General features: G+C 35.6%; 1 protein-coding gene across 1 annotated transcript in view; it reads right to left on the bottom strand.

The window, feature by feature from the left end:
• Window positions 1-15,247, bottom strand: part of DLC1 (DLC1 Rho GTPase activating protein) — a 496,355-nt gene extending 481,108 nt beyond the window's left edge. Inside the window, exon 1 of the mRNA XM_067022638.1 lies at window positions 15,161-15,247. The gene's annotated coding sequence lies outside the window, so the exon portion shown is untranslated. The remainder of the gene's footprint in view (window positions 1-15,160) is intronic.
• Between the last annotated feature and the right edge of the window lie 1,621 nt (window positions 15,248-16,868).

Raw genomic sequence — 16,868 nt, 5'->3', positions numbered from 1 at the left:
AGTGACGATTCTGTCTTTTAAAGGGTGTGCTTTCATTTTAACTGCAGCCAAAAAAGAAAGAGAGATTAAAAACAGCTGGAACATATGTCTGTTTTCACCTCCTCCATCTGGAACTTTGTTTTTGGATATCACAGACATTTTCCAAACAAAACTCTGCTGAACAAAATGATAAATGTGGAAGAGACATGTATGATTCTCTTTTTGTTTGAAGAGCTTTATAGAATCAAAAGCGTTGGTTTGCTTTTCAAACATAAAACTAAACCTTTGAACATAGCAAATAGAGTTTTCAATGGGTAATGTGACATTTAATTTATATTTGAAATTGGGCAATGTTCTCAACGACAATGCTGAGTCTTTAACCAGTAGGTGTATTTATCTGGGAAGTAAAAATGAAGTCTTTTATTATATGTTGATATTTGAATAGAACAATTAGAAAACTAAAACAATGTGCTAACCAATCTTTCAAGTTTGTGTCAGTACTTTACTCTCTTATTCATCTTTTTCCTTAAATCTCCCCTCCAAAACTACTGTTGCTAGATCCTTATCATGTCATGCTCCAATTACTATACTAATTTTCTCATTCTTTCTCTGATGGCAGTATGCTGTTATACTAATAGGCCCTAAATAATAACTCCAAATTAATCTCTTAAAAACACTTTGGTAACATCACTTCCATGGTGTATAGACTAAAATCCCAGATCCTTGACTTTTATTTTATAGGCCCTACTTCACTTTTCAATAGGTATTAAAGCCTAGGTTTTAAAAGTCTTTGGTTCAAATTCCAGTTCTTCCAATTACAAGCACATTTTGCAAAGATTCCATTGTCCTAACCCAACTGATGAGTTTTGAGGGTCTGAAACTAGGTAATGGCAGAGCAAACAGATTAAAAATGGAAAAAAAGATTAGAGATAATAAAATGGATAAACCTTGGTGACAAATTGATTAAAAGAGACAATATGGTATCAAGCATGATATTTACCTTAAGCTACAGTGTGGATTACCTGAGAGAGAGAATCCAGGAAAGAGAGGTTTGCCAGAATGAGGAGGAAGTCATTATTTTGAGTTTGGTGTATGACAACTAGGTGAATGTATTTACTCCACAGCAGTTACGAGCCAGGAAAGAGAACAAAGATAAAACATTTTGGAGGCAGTAGAAAATTATAATCACCATGTTCATCTAATGTAAGATCATTAATATAAATTCACTCCATTATAGAAAAATACAGCCTGGGGGTATAGCATATTTAAAACCCCCAATTTTACTGGATAATAAAGCAATAACATTAAAGTATATTCCATAAAAATGACAGTAAGAGTATTAAACAAAAGTTCAAATAAAAATCTTGGTACCATTTACCTTGAACTTTTGGCTCAATATAAAATGATTCAGAAATTATGGCTACTTTACTATCTCAGCAGCTGTTTTCACAAAGACTAAAGATACAGACATGGGATTCATGGTTAAGTGATATTTATTAGACTAGGAGAAGTATGGGGTCTGGGAGAGGTCATGGCTACTCTTTTGCTCAACATTTAGGGAAACTCTTTTATTCTGTGACCAAGCACATAGTTTTGAGATAAGTGAGAAAGAAGAGGGTCCCCTGGCTAATAAGCTAGATCACCCCAGGGCAGTTGACCAGGTGACAGACGGAGTCATATTGCCCTCACATTCCTATAAAAGAAGATATTTTTCACAGTTCTGGACCATATCCACTCAACATAAAACAGAATCTGATAACAATTATGAGTTGCTAGTGCACAGTGAGAAGTCAAATACCAAAGCCTGTCCTTGCCAAGTTTTTCTTTGTATTTTAACCACATGATCCATATTCCTCATTACCCTATCCTTCATCTGTCTAAACAACAGGCTGTTGTTAGTTTACGAAACTTAACTGTTCTTAGCTCAGACATGCTTATGCATGCTTCTTCAAAGTTACAACAAATGGAGATTTTTGCATTTCATATAATTACAGAAAAAGCTAATGGAAAAACAAAAAAGCAAAACCAAATCTTTGTAAGAATGGGAATCTCTAAAGGAACAACATTTGCTGTTACAACAGTCAAGGGCAATGACTCTCCATTTCTTCTGGGAAAATTTTAGCAGACCTTCCCCACAGCTTTGAGATAGGCACTTTGTTGGGTAGACGCCATGTGCTCTCTGAAAGCCACGTTCAGGTGCTTATTGACTTCTGTTGAGCTGATTTTGTGCTCCTCAGAAGCTCAGCTATTGGATCATGGAGAATCATTTTTAATTTGCATTTACCTTACTTTAGTGACCTTGAGGATTTTTTTCATGTTGATTAGCTACTTGTGTGTTTCTTATCTTGTGGATTGTTCTTTGTGTCCTTTCTGCCCAGTTCTATATAAAGTGTTCTATCTTTTTCCTCACAGATATAAAGAGAGAGTAGATTCTTGGTGATAAATAAATTTTGACTTGGACAAGTGAGATGGATGGTGGTGAAATACACTAACATGAAGACAACTAAGGGAAGATTAGATTTATGGAATGGGGAGAGAAAGCCAGGGTTCTGTTTGACCTTGTTAAGTTTGGTGAATGTACCCTTTGGATATTATTGTGGGGTTTTAAAATCAGCAGTTGGATATAAATAACTGGAGTTGGTGGGTAGAGATCAGATATTGATTCATTGGCATATGGGCTATAAAGGCTTGGAATTGGGTGAGGTCACCTAGGGAGCACATGTTGATAAAGAAACAGGCCAAGAAGGATGAGGTCCTTGGGCAATCTAACAGTCAGAATCCAAACAGAGGAAGGGGATCAAGCAAGTAGAATGAAAAAGAATAGCTGTATCCAGGCAAAAGGTCTTGTATTTATTGAATTTTGAAATGACTTTAGAACTTTTAAATTCAACTATTCTGCCTCCTCTGCCTATTTTTTCTATTGGGTTATTTTTGACTTTTCATTGAACTGTAAAATTTTTTCATACATCAGAGACACAGACTCCATTATATATAATACAGTGCTTAAATTCCACACACCCCATTTGTCTTTTGTTTGTTTCATTTATCTTTTGATATCTCTATTTTTTGTAGCCAAATCGATTGATTTCTTAATGTACTAGGTAAGGCATTGCTTTTTTTTCTTTAAGTGTTCTTGTCCATCCCAAATCTACTAAACATTCGCAAATACATCTCTCTCAGTTTTCATGAAATCTTAAAAAAAAAAGAAAACCCTTGCTCTCTATTTCATCTGGAATGCAGTTTGGTAACTGAGCAGACATTTCTTGAAACTATGGTGTGAATCTTGGGTAGTCAATCTTGCTGCTAAGTTTCTTCCCACTGGGAGAATTTCCCTCATTCAGATCCTGAGTCCTACCCCTAAGGAGAGCATTAATAGCAGTGCTCAGCAGAAGACCCTACTGCCTGAGCCAAAAGATTCATTTTGGTACACATTTGTGAGCCTTATTTTTTTTTTTTTTAGTGGCTAAGCAATGATTAATCTCTCTTAACCAGGTTTGGTCATGTTAGCTTCCCAACTATTCTGTTTGAATCTGTTGCTTTGTAATTAATCCCAGAAATATTATTGAGTCATGCTTTTTAAATAGGATCACACCCTTACGTCCTCCTCCCTTTTTTTCCCCCAAATATTCCAAGCCTGAGTGCTATTTGTCTTTCATTTCTTTTTAAGGGATTTAGCTTCAGTGTAGGTGTAAGGTATTATGGTCTAAGGTAGCATGGCTGTTCACATTTTTTCTGAATTTGCACTGCAATATTCCCCAGCACACCTCACCCAATCTGTGTCCCAGTTGGATGTGATTTTTTATAAGTGCCGTCATCAATTTTGTTAGCAACAGGCCAAGAGGAGGTGTTTTGGAGAAGGAATCTGGCATCCCTAATTCCAAATTCCTTGATCCCTGAGGGTTTTGCTTTTTTTTTTTTTTAAATCATCATACCAACTTTAGGAGCATTAGAGAATTTAACTGCCTCAATTCAACTAGGAACATGTGGCAGCCATGAGTTCTGTTCATCAGATATTACCATTTCTCCTTCTGGGTCCATGTAGGATTGCAATTCTTTGCTCCCCTGAAACTAAGTGTGACCACCTGAGCTGCTGTGATCAGTGAGATGTTGAGTGGAGGTGATGCATGTCACTTCCGGATGGAAACTTTAAGTGTTGATTCACTATTCACCAACCTACCAGTTCTAGAGAGTGGCTGCCCTGTCAGCCTGGATGCCGGAAGTGGTCCAGCATGAAAGAGCAACAGCCAGGAGCTTCGATTGAGAAACAAACCTTTGTTGTTTTAAGTATCTTATTTTATGGGGTCATTATTGTTAGAATCTAATGGAGCACCTGCTGACTGATACAGAATTGGTACCTTAGAGTGGGTTCCTGTGCGACTAGCCTGACTTGACAACATTTTTTTTTTTTTTTTTTTCTTTTGTGGTACGCAGGCCTCTCACTGTTGTGGCCTCTCTTGTTGCGGAGCACAGGCTCCGGACGCGCAGGCTCAGCGGCCATGGCTCACGGGCCCAGCCGCTCCGCGGCATGTGGGATCCTCCCGGACCGGGGCACGAACCCGTGTCCCCTGCATCGGCAGGTGGACCCCCAACCACTGTGCCACCAGGGAAGCCCGACAACATTTTTTAAAAGAAGACGTTGATATTAGTCACATCCAGAAATGATAGAGTAAAAACTGGGAAATCAGTTGTGCACATTTTTGAGGGAAGGCTGTAGTGTGGGCAAAGACCTCCATTCTTGTGGTTGTGTGCATAACGAGCGCCGTGCTGTACACCAGGGTGAAACTGACAAAACACAGACTGAGCAACGGAGAGAAAATGTTCAGGTCTTCTCACCACATGATAATGATAAAACTTGAATAAAATAAACATAAAGCCCAAATATAAGACTTCCTGATTTAAACAGAAAACTTCCTGATCTTCTGAAGTATAGTCCTCGTAATGACTTTGCCTGGGATAGTGTAAGACCTTTCCATGTGGCCTACTTAGCTCTGTATTGAGTCTAGAGCAGTTTTCTGTAATCATTGATTCTATGGAAGTTATTTTGATTTATTTTTTAGGAACAAGCGAATGCCTTGCTCTATCACTACTATCTATACTAACATTGTGCCAGATTTTCCCAAGTTACCTTCATCTACTTGCCCCGTTCTGAGAGAATTTCACAAATCTATGCTTTTTACATCAGTTCTTCAATTTTCTCTACTCCTTGGTGTCTGCAGCCCTCATTTTAATTGTGCAGATACCTTTCCTTTTCTCTTACAGCCAATCTCTGTACCTCTCATGTTGTTGTCTTTTCAAAACAAAACAATATTCTGACTACCTTCAAGACACACACTTGCACTGTAGAGATTGTTGCAGAAGGTTTGCAAGCAAGTTAAGAGTGGGTTGTTTTTATTTTATTTTAAAATTTCATGCAAAGAATGTTTAAGTCAATGTATTTCACCTTGCCCTTCAATCAGTCTTATAGACCATGGAAGCTGCTCTCAGATTTGACAATTGATTGACTCTCAATCTTTGATTTCTATTTTATTGTGAGTTTCTATAGATTTCTGTATAGATGTCTTTATTTGCTGAGAAAAAAAAGAGAGAGAGTCTGAATCACAGGCACCATTTTTCTCTTTAGACATCTAGAGAATCTGACTGGAATGGATAAAGGTCATTTGTGAAGTTGTATTCATGATTGTTTTACACAGTCACAAGAAGTAAGATCACTGAGAAAGAAAGGATGGAGATGCTTCCTGTCCCTGTTCCCAAATCAAAGGCACATTTAGTTACTTTCAAATTTTTCGGCTAATAAAAATCACAAGCATGTTCCTTTTGAATGAAGGTAGTGTTCTAGATGTCAGGTGACAATTCTCCTGACTGTTCTATGATAAATGTATTCATTTTCATGAACGTATGCTAACTGTCAAACCAACATCAGCTAATACGGCATCTTGCAATAATGAAAAGAATAGGTAAAGAGAAATAACATATCTTTCAGTACTCAAAAGTCATTTGTGTGTTTGGAATTTTGTCAAAGAGAATTTCCTCAAAATGAAATGAATATTGAATGAATATTAAAATTTATTTTTAATCTTAAAGGCTTCAAAGACATTTTACAATTATTGAAGAAGCAATTAAGGAAAAGAAGTAAGAAGCATACACCAAATTTGTTAAACAGCTATGACTCTGGTTGAGTTAAAGAAATCTGGGTGAAAGATATGCTGGTAACTACTAGAGATACATAATTAAACATAAACATACTCTCAAGTAGAGAAAGATTACTAATTGTGAAAATATGTATCATTAACACAGTGCCAAGAGTTGCCTCTGGTTTATTACACTAATATCCTTAAAAAGATCTTTAAATAGAATGGCACATTTTTCCCCCTGTAGACGCACAAATGTTAAATCAACCTAAGTAAAATGGTTTCAATAAATCTTGTGGGAAATCTGTGATCATTGCACATTATGGTATTGGAGTTTTTGTTTCTAAATATGTCACTCAAAAATGATCTAAGAAAAATAAGATATTAAGAAGTCTTCTTTTTATAGAGCAATCCTTACATATATATGCATATGTCTTCTAGAAGTATATGTGATGAGCTTAACAGTTCCCTGAATTAAATCATTTTTAGTATAACTATACCAAATGGTTCACTTCGATATGTTTTTTGAGATGAAAATGATTGAAGTCATGTGGAGAGAGTTAAAATCATGAATACATTAATTCCAATAGTATCACACCTTATAGTCGGTTACGTGTGGCTTCTTCAGTGTGGCTTCTTCAGCACAAAACATTAGGAGCCTCTCACATGTGGCCTTTGATTTCATTATTCCTTTGTCCTCTGGAAGTAGCAGGATGGTGAGATTGAAGACAGTTTGAGGACAGAAGGCTGGCCTTTCTGGGAGTTGCCTGGCAGTCCAGCGGGTAAGACTCCACACTCCCAACGCAGGGGCCGGGGTTCCATCCCTGGTCGGGAATCTAAGATCCCATGTGCTGTACAGCATGGCCAAAAAAAAAAAAAAAGAGAGAAAGAAGGGTGGCCTTTTTTGGCAGAGCCCCCAGCCTTGTGGCTCACAACACCCTGAAGGAACAGACTTCAGCCTCAAGCGTCTCTTATTTCAGGTTCGGCCACAGAGGCTCTGTGGCAATTTCCCAGCCCTGCTCACACATTTTGATAATCAGATTTCTAGAGGACTTTCTTTAAATGTACTTGATATCTTCGTGGTAAAGCTAACACTTGAACTGCTTAGGAAGTTCACAGAAGAGCTGCACTGGGGTTTTCAGGGGCACTTGTGTTTTGAATGAGAGCATGTGAGCTGAGGAAGGAGGCAGAAAGAGAACAGGCGTGCTTGTTGGGAGACGTATGGGAGTCTTTCCAGTGAAAGTTTTACTTCCTTAATACATTTTCCTAGGAACCTCCAGGTTCCTTCCAAAACCCTGGCTTCATGGAACTAAAAATAATCACAGGTAACACTTAACACAAATCACAGTTGTGCTAAGAAGCTAAAGCTCAGGAATGCTTTCTTATCAATCACTTGTCATAGCCAGTATCTTCTTAATGCAAATCCTGAGAGAGGGAATTATTTTAGAATCATAATTGTTCTACTGTGTTAAACCTTTGCATCCAGTGTAGGGGCGGGGTGCAGATCAGAACAATGCTTTTACAGCTCAACTCTAAATGATATAAATACACTCTTATTCTTCAAAGTTCAGTTGTTTGAAGGAGAGATTAAAACAGTGGTGCCATTTTGTTCCTCACAAAATGTCCAGAAAGGACAAGGAAAGTTTAGATTTTTCATCTGACTATGCCCACTTGAACTTTTATTGGCCATATATCAAAACTATTACACTTCCACTATTGGAGCCAAAAATTCTTGTCACATTTATTGATATTATTTTAACATTCTGAAACAGATTATCCACATTTGATTTGGAAAAAAATTCAGATGAAAGATGGATGCATTTCCAGCTTATATCTCAAGATTTTATTATAGCTGACATTGGACAATTTTCAAACTAGAGGAATGACATAAAAAGTGACTGGGCCATCTGCTTTGCTTCTCCCATTTCTTATGCCAATTAATCATCCAGTCTTTGTTGAGACTGTTAATTTTGGCCACTTGAATGTGTTTTAATACCATGTTAAAACTAGTAAAACATTTGCCTGAAACACCACACCATTTACTGGGCTGTCCTTCTCAGCATATTGATAAATTTAGATATTTTGCTCTTTTTAGTTAAAATAAGCAACTCTTATTTTATATATCTACACTAGGATAAAGATCATATTGTGTGTGTGTGTGTGTGTGTGTGTGTGTGTGTGTATGTGTGATGGAGGTTAAAAGCTTGAATGGAATTGCAGTGTGCACAAACATAAGAGGCATTGACCAGGCTATAACAAATGATATTATGATATATGAAATGTGTGTGTGTGTATATACAAGTATGTATTTAGTGAAGATATTCTTATTCAAAGTCAACATCTTGCTCTCTTGCAGGTTCCCACTGAAAATACCTTTCATAACTGCATAGAATGACTAAGTTAAAAAAACAAACTTGTAGACACATTCTGATCTATTTTTAACTTGAATTGCTATATGCAAGATTTGAAATTACGTCATATATAGAATAAGAGAGCCACCAGACAACTAAATTTAGCCACCTTTGTGAGGAATGTAGACTTGAATAAATTATTGGGAGTTAAGGAAATTTATATAGAAAAAAAAAGAGGTATCAAGAGTCTGATTACTAATTTTACTCTGGCACTAGTGATGTTCTGCCCATTGTCTAAATAAACCCCTTTAGGCTTCAATTTTCTCATCTGATAGAGAAGCTTATCTTCTAGCGTATTTGAATTGACAGTGCAGATTTTTAAGTATAATTAGAATGATTAAAATGTCAGATAAAAAAGAATCCAGAGAGGCACAACAAGGAAAATAAAATCTACTAAAATTTCGCTATTTTTCCATTCATGTCATTTAAAAAAATTACCCAAGAGTAGTGTTTGGTGCATGCTGCTGACCAGAGCCCTTTCAGGGGCTGCCCTGCATTGAGCAGGCTGCGGGGGAAATGGGACAAGCAAGTCCCTCTCCATCTCTGCTGAGCCCACTCAGAGGAGTTCTGCTTTGGTCACTTTTATTATTTACATACCCAACAAATATTTTCTTTGAAGAAAGAGTTTCTTGGCTAAATAAAATATAGGAGTGAGTGCCAAATGCTTCCGAAGCTCCCTTGTAGAACTAATCTGCTATTTTAGTATTCTCTCTTTCATGAACCTGAAAATATGATAAAATTTCCCCAAAGTAGTTATCTTTCTTTTATTTCAATTTACAGGCAGATATGAACACATTTGCATTTGCATGCACTGGATTTTTCTTTAAATGACTCAATGTCAAATTTGTTACCACTGCGTTATTATGTTTGTTACTTTGCTTTAATAATCAGTATTAGATAAGTCAGTTTACACAGTGGTCTTAGAATATGACAAATCAGCCCAAAGTCAGTTCCCTAGTGCAGATTGTTACATCAATGTTGCCTCATTCCACGAATGCGCTAAAATTTTGAAAAACAATTAGGAAATGTTTTTGCCATTTGGAATGTTACCATTGCAAAACTAATATTTCATTATTTTAAATAGGAAAATATGGATTCTGTATAGAATATAAATGTAAAAGTGATCTACGTCTATGGTTATCCTCTGAGAAAAATTATAGCCTTCATTGCTTCTGTAACTGAAATATAATTGAAAATAAATCAAATTAAACATTTAACTTAAGTACCAGAGAATAGGGAAAAAGGAAGTAGCAGAAGAAAATTAACACAAATGAACCCTGAAAACTGTGAACTGGAAAACAAACAAGTATGCTGATTGAAAAAGTCTGCTTCTATAGAAAGATCAATGATAAAAATACCCCTCATGTGTGATTAAGACAAAAAGAAAGAAAAGAAAAATACCTGCCATTAGAAATTACAAAGTGGATATATTCACAACAGTAGGGGCGATTAAAGAATTATAAAGATCACTATGTTAATCTCATGTCACTGATTTTGCACATTCAATAAAATGGATAATGTCATAGAACAATATAAATAACTAAAAGTGATTTGAATAGAACAAGAAAACTTGTACCAATCAAGATCTATAGGAAAACATTTGTTAATTATTTATCACTAAAATAGAAACTAGGTTTAGGTGGTTTTTTCTAACATTTTATATTAGTCAAGATATTTCGGATGACAAAATGATGGAGAGTATCTTACTTTCTTTTATGATTTTATTACCAAATACTGATAAAGAAGGCAGGAATAAAAGATTAACCAAGAACATAAATATCTAGGAATATACTACAAAACCTGTAGAATCATTCTGCCAGAAAATTATAAAACGTTATTAAGAGACACTAACAAATACCTAAATAAATAGACACATATACCAAATACATGGATTAGAAGACTCGAAATGTCGGTTCTAGACAAATTTATATATAAATTTAATCCAAATAAAAATCTCTCTCTTTTGGTAGAAATTGACAAGGTGCTTGTAAATTGGGAAATGCAAAGTCCTTAATTAGCCAGGACAATTCTGAAGAAAGAAAAAGCATTCTAAAAATCTTATATAATAAGTAAAGCATACAGTTGAGAAAGGAAAGCACATCTCAAACCGAGTAGGTGTGTCAGTAGGTGTGTCAGACATGAGCATATTGGACAGTCTGATTCAAGTTTAACATCCTCATCTGGTTCACCATTCTCCACTGAGCCGCCTGAATCAGAGGCACTACCTGGTTTTATTATTTGGAGAAACTGACACAGGTGGCGGTATCTCAAGAACTTTAAACGTGAGAAATCAGTAGGAAACATGCTTTTCTCCTCTTAGGAGTTGTGCCAAAGGTTCAGACTATATGGGGCCCCACGTTATATAATTATCAACTATTTTTTTAATGGATTTGTATTTAGTAAGTGGACTGTGAGGAGACATACCTATGTCTCGGATAATTTTTCATATAATTTATAAACTCTCTTAAGGCATGGGTTATACAGAAGTCAATGATTGAAACCTAGTAAGAAGACATGAATTAAAGAATTCCCGGGGGAAATTAAGACCTAAAGTAATTAAAATGTCTCAATGAGGCTCAGTAGTCAACGTTCCCACTCAAAGATATGTACAGTTCCTCATGTTATTGGAACCCCAGAAAATTAGCTACAACTAGAGTGTCCAAGGAAATTTAAAAATAACGTCGAAGAAATGTTGCATTTTCTGTCGATTACTGGCACAACTCTCAAGCAGTCATCTTCACTCAAATCAGAAAGTAGTACAGACATAGTTAAAATGAAGGAAAAGTGGCAATATAAAAATATACCGTAGTATTCTTGGACATGATTACTTTTATTCCTAATAGAGATTTCATTTTTATGCCTTTCAAAATCTTAGGCCATTAAAGAGTTCTTTTTTATTTAAACTCGTTTTAACATAAAATAATGGAATTGCCATAAACAGTATCCAAAAAGAAGTTCCTTTTCATTAACTTTATTTTCATATTGTGCACATATATAGTTATAAGCATCAACTCCACGGCCTTTCTTTGTGTATATTTGCCTATTTACAGTGTAAAATCATTTAACTACTCTGAATGAAGTATTCACATTTTATATGTAATACCCATTTTATAAAATCATCATGGGTATTTTCCCAATTTGTGTTTCATTCTTTGCTTGTTCAGTACTTTCTAACAAATGGATATTAATTTGTTTTGGGTCTCATACATTTTCAAAAATGGGTCTCTATCTTCATCCAGTCTCTCAAAATAAAGCCATGTGAATTCCTCCTGAAGTCATACTCTTGTCCCATTTATGTTATTCTAGGTGTGGCAGCCTCAAGCACTTCTAATACAACGCAAAACCATCCACCAATAAGCTAGCCTTGCACTAGGTCTGGCTTCTCATGTTTTAGCTCCAGTAATCAGGTTTCTGACCAGCTCTTGAGCTCAAATTCCCATCTTCCGATAGCAGATGCTACCTTACGCTTTAAAGAATAAGTTCCTGTCTGAGAAGACTATCATTTAAAATACTCTGTCCATCTGATCCCATGAATAATAGAACTTTGAAAGAAATGCTGGCATTTTTAGCCTGCGAGCCATATTTCTCAGATTGCTAGAAATGGGACAATTGTTACTTTTCAAGCTATGGGCCCTCTTTTTGATTCCTGGAAACATCATGGCTATAATCAAGTTAATTTGTAGGGAAGTACTTGTTAGAATAATCAGGCTAACACTATGAAGCTGGTATATGAGATGGCCACTGGGATAACTTGGCTAAGTGTCCAGTGAAGAGCTAGAGTTAATCAGACAAAGAAACAAGAAAATAGAGAAAAGGAAATAGAGGAACGAATTGAATGTGTATTTTCTAAGACATCTGAGACATTTAATTTTTACTACATATAATTTCAAGTTCTAGAAACTGCATTTAGGTACAACAAAAAAAACCTGCCTTGGTGATTTGGCTAGCTAAGTATCCCAGAAGTAAAATTCCTATTTCATTTTGGGTTATTTTTCCATAAGTATTTTCAATGTGTGCACTATTTTTCAGATTAACTCTATGTTTTTACGTTTCAAGCTAAAGTAATATGACATTGAGCACCAGTGACTACTGACATCACAAAAAGGAAAACAACCACAAGTTAAGTGCCTCTTGATGGAAGGTCACCAGGTCAACTGTAATTTCTGGCCAAAAAATAGAACCTGAATCTGCGCAATTCTCTAGACCCAAATACCAACTTAGAAAAAATATGGAAGGCAGAGAAATCTGTTAAAGTACACCATGGTACTACAATCAGCAAGATCTAGACTGGGAAATTCCATAAGACAAAAATTCAGGTTTTTTTTTAACAAAGTGCAAGGAAAAGACAAGACAGGAGAATTTGCAGATTAACACACCTCCCCCCCAAATCAGTCAATTGCCACGTTTGAGCTTTATTTGGATCCTGATTTTTTAAAATGTTTTTTTTTAAAAAGACATTTAGGAGACTACAGGATATTTATATATTATTAGGTATTTGGTGATATTAAGGATGTTTATTTTTAAACTGTGATCATGGTATTATAGTGTTTAAAGAAGAGAGCTTTTTTTTTAGAGAAGCCTACTGAAATGTCTGCATATGAAATGACATTCTGTCTAGGAATTACTTCAACATAACATGGGAACTAGGACAGATTGAAGGGACTATGTATGAAACAAGAATGGGCATATGTGTTAATTGTTAATGCTTGGTCCTAGGTACCTAGAAGTTCATTACCCTGCTCTGTTTTTGTATATGTTTAAAATTCTTCATAGATTTTTTTTTTAAGTTAGCCCAGAATAAAGGCATTTCCAGGCTATTGAACAAAGTAAACTAAACCAAAATAAAATAAACTTTTTCAAATTCCTACTATTTCCCCAAATTTTGGCTATAAACTTTCCAATTCTATGAAGGTTTCGAGGGAAGAACTTTGTATTCTCCCCCTTATTTTTAAAATTTGTTTAGATGAAAACACCTGTAGCGAATGTAATTTTTTATCTGTCATCAGACCATTTCTACATGTACTGATAATGTAACTGAATTTTAAGAGATAGGTCATTTTGCTAGGTTGAAGATTTATTTTAAAATATCAGAAATTAAGATTTCTTAAGGTTTTTAGGTGGCAATACCCTAGATAACACAACTGTTAGTATAAAGTGAACGTGCTAAATTTTAAGATAATTAAAGATAATGGATAAATTAAACTGTTCAAAGAGTGAGCAGTTTTGTTTAATAAAATTCAAAAAGCTTTCTTGCTCTGCAAACTGTCTGTAATAAGAAATACTGAAAACTTGCAGATTAATACTTAACATGCAGTAATTGATTCTTGTGCATTAGAGATGCTGTTGGAAATATGAAGTTGGTTTTTCTCACGAGGATTTTGATTTTCACTGCCACCTATCTCTGTGTAACGTTTCTAACATCATTCATTGGTTTATGAGTCTTGGCAATATTAAAACATAAATTAATATATACAATTCACTGATCTAGACAGAGTTTGATGAGGATCAGTAGTTTTCTTCTTTAACAGAAGATAAATTATTAAATCAACAAAGAAGTAACATGATCATAATTAGGGTTTTATAAGATTAATTTGTAGTAATATTACCTTTCTTGCAAATTATAATGGATAATGTATTCAACATAACCTTAACAAAGTTGCATGGTAGATTTTAATTACTTATGCTGAAAGGTCCTACACTCTACATCATATTGACTATTTAAATCTCCCCAATCTAAATGTTCAGGACCTTTTGCCTGTTAGAAAACAACCAACTGAGTAAATGCAAGTGATTTTAAATTAAAGAGACTGTGCAATTACTTTAGGGAAGAAAAAATTAGCTTATCCATTAGCATTATAGGTTGCTGTAAGGGAAAACAGGATGTCTGTTCATTCAATTAACTCTCAACCTCAAGGCAACCAATCATTTCATTAGTAACATTGTTGATTAAGCAGCTCTGAATTTTTTAAAAAAGCAGCTGTGCCTTTAGACAATAACACCTTGGCAATATGTTTCTCTGGGATTGCTTGGGTATATGGTACATTAGTTAATTGTCAGAAGAGGTAAATTATTTATTTAACAGATCTTGATCAAATTCAATGAAAAAGTTCATGATAAAAAAGAACAGTATAAAATTATTTTTTTCTAGTCAAAATAAACATACTTGAACATTATTTCAAAATAAGCGATAGTCTTGTATCTGTACTGAAATTATTCATAAAGTAATGGAGACAAAAACAAAAATGAAAATGTAAATCCCAAATAGTATCATCTGCTTTTTAAAAGAAACAAAGGTTTTCACTTTGAACTTTGTAGAGGAAATCATCTTTCCAAATAATTATATGACAGTGCGCTGCAATGATCGCTTACTGTTAAAAATTCATACATCCATGAGAAAGCATTTCACATTTTTAGATGAATACAATTTCAGTCAATGCCAGAAAGTGACACTAAGCAAGCATCTCAAGTTTGTTTTAGGTATATTTAATCTTAGGCATTTTTCTCTGCTTATAAAATTTCATTTCATGAACAAAGTATTATGACTGTTTTCAGAAACACTTTAAGATGCAAACTGCTCACATAATAATACACATATATTGTTATATATGATATTAAATATAAAAGGAGAAGTAAGGATTTTACCTGGTTCATCACCTGAGTTGGTCTGTCTGAAGCTGGGTAGGACAAATGGATGCCCTGGCAATGTCTTGTCGGATGATCCTGAGTGAGGGTGGCCGCAGTTTGAAGGGGTGGGACTTGTCTTCAGCAATGAATTCCCAAGGGACTGTTTCCAATCTATCGCAGACAATGAAACCATTCTCCATTTGTTGACCCTAGTTTTCTAAGTACAATCTGCTGTGGGTGTATTCAGGCATCAGTGGAGGAACTGACATATATTTCACTGAAATTTATGGTATGAAGAATATTTTGAAACAAGGATTATGCAAATAAGATTGATCTTTCCTTTCTTTGAAATTTTTCCACTGTGTATTCATTTCTTCTCATTTTTTCCCCTGTTGGGATGAAAAGCACAAAAAGGCTTAACTCCAAGCAGTATAGTGTCTCACCTAATGATACCGGGAAGCCCTCTGAAACAACACTTGTGGATGGATATACATGGTCTCTGCAGTGAAAATTTCAGGGAGGGGAGGGGAGTGGAGGCTCCCTTTTTTGGAAGCCTTGTTCAGCTCAGGACAGTGTTACCGTTAGACATCTCTACAGCTGATGGTTATTTAGGCATAGTATTTTCACCATACTTGTATATAGACTCATACATCTAATTTCTGTATTACAAACAGAGAGCTTTGTTTGATTATCCGTCTGAGAGATGCATTTTCTGGAAGTATTTTTTCCCTTCCGTGTAGTTCTTCTAGACTGTTTCGACACATTCTCTATCCAATTCTATCTGTTTCTTTTAAGTACATATCTAGAATCGAACAGCTCTCACCACTTTGACCTCTCCTACCCTGGCAGAGCTGACCAGGAGCTCACCTTCCCAGCTAGCTTGCCCTTTGCTGCACCTCAGTCCAACAGCCTGCTCTCCATACAACAGCCTGGCTGATCCTTTTAAAACGTGTTAGATCGTGTCATTCTCCTGCTCCTCCAGTAAGGTCCTACTTTAATAAGTGATCTTGAAATTCTTTAGTACCTTCCAGCCTAATTCAGGATATAATAAAAATTCTTAGTGATGGTCTGCAGTGGCCTGGCCGCTCTCCCAGCTCCCTGACCTCACTTAACGCCTGCCCCTTCTCTCGCACTGCCTCCCTTGGTCCCTGAACTCTGGGCACCCAGGCCTTCCTGCCCCTCCTTCAAGGTGTCAAGGGCACTTCTGCCTCAGGAACTAGGATGCGCTGATTACTCTCCCAGAAGACCCTACTCCAGATGGAGTTCTTGGTTTTTAATTTTCAGTTCAAACGTCTGTTTAACTGTGGGATCCTCCTTGACTACCTATAGAAACAGTAAGTACTCCTTCACCATGTTCTCCTGACCGTATTTTTTTCTTCATAGCATTTAGTTATTTATGTGTTTTTGTTTACTAGTTGTCTCACCCAAATAGAATATAAACTCCCAGAGAAAGGGGACTTTGATTTACTGATGTATCTTAGCATCCTGAACAAGGCTTTGCAGAATAGGCATTGAATAAACATTTTTTTAAAGGAATGAATGGTTAAGCTTTGCTTTTTCTTCCCTGTTTTATAGAATATTCTAACCAATAGAATCTAATGGAATATATGAAATATCAGTCTATTCTAATAATGGCTTATGTTACTGTGATAGTTATGACAGCATAACTATCAAATGTATCTTAAAATCTTGGAACCTGAAAACCACTTAACATTCATCATGATTC

The sequence above is a fragment of the Kogia breviceps genome, chromosome 20 (genome assembly GCF_026419965.1).
Source record: "Kogia breviceps isolate mKogBre1 chromosome 20, mKogBre1 haplotype 1, whole genome shotgun sequence".
Lineage (NCBI taxonomy): Eukaryota > Metazoa > Chordata > Mammalia > Artiodactyla > Physeteridae > Kogia > Kogia breviceps.
The sequence above is the reverse complement of the archived record's forward strand: the minus strand, read 5'-3'. Positions and strand labels throughout refer to the sequence as shown.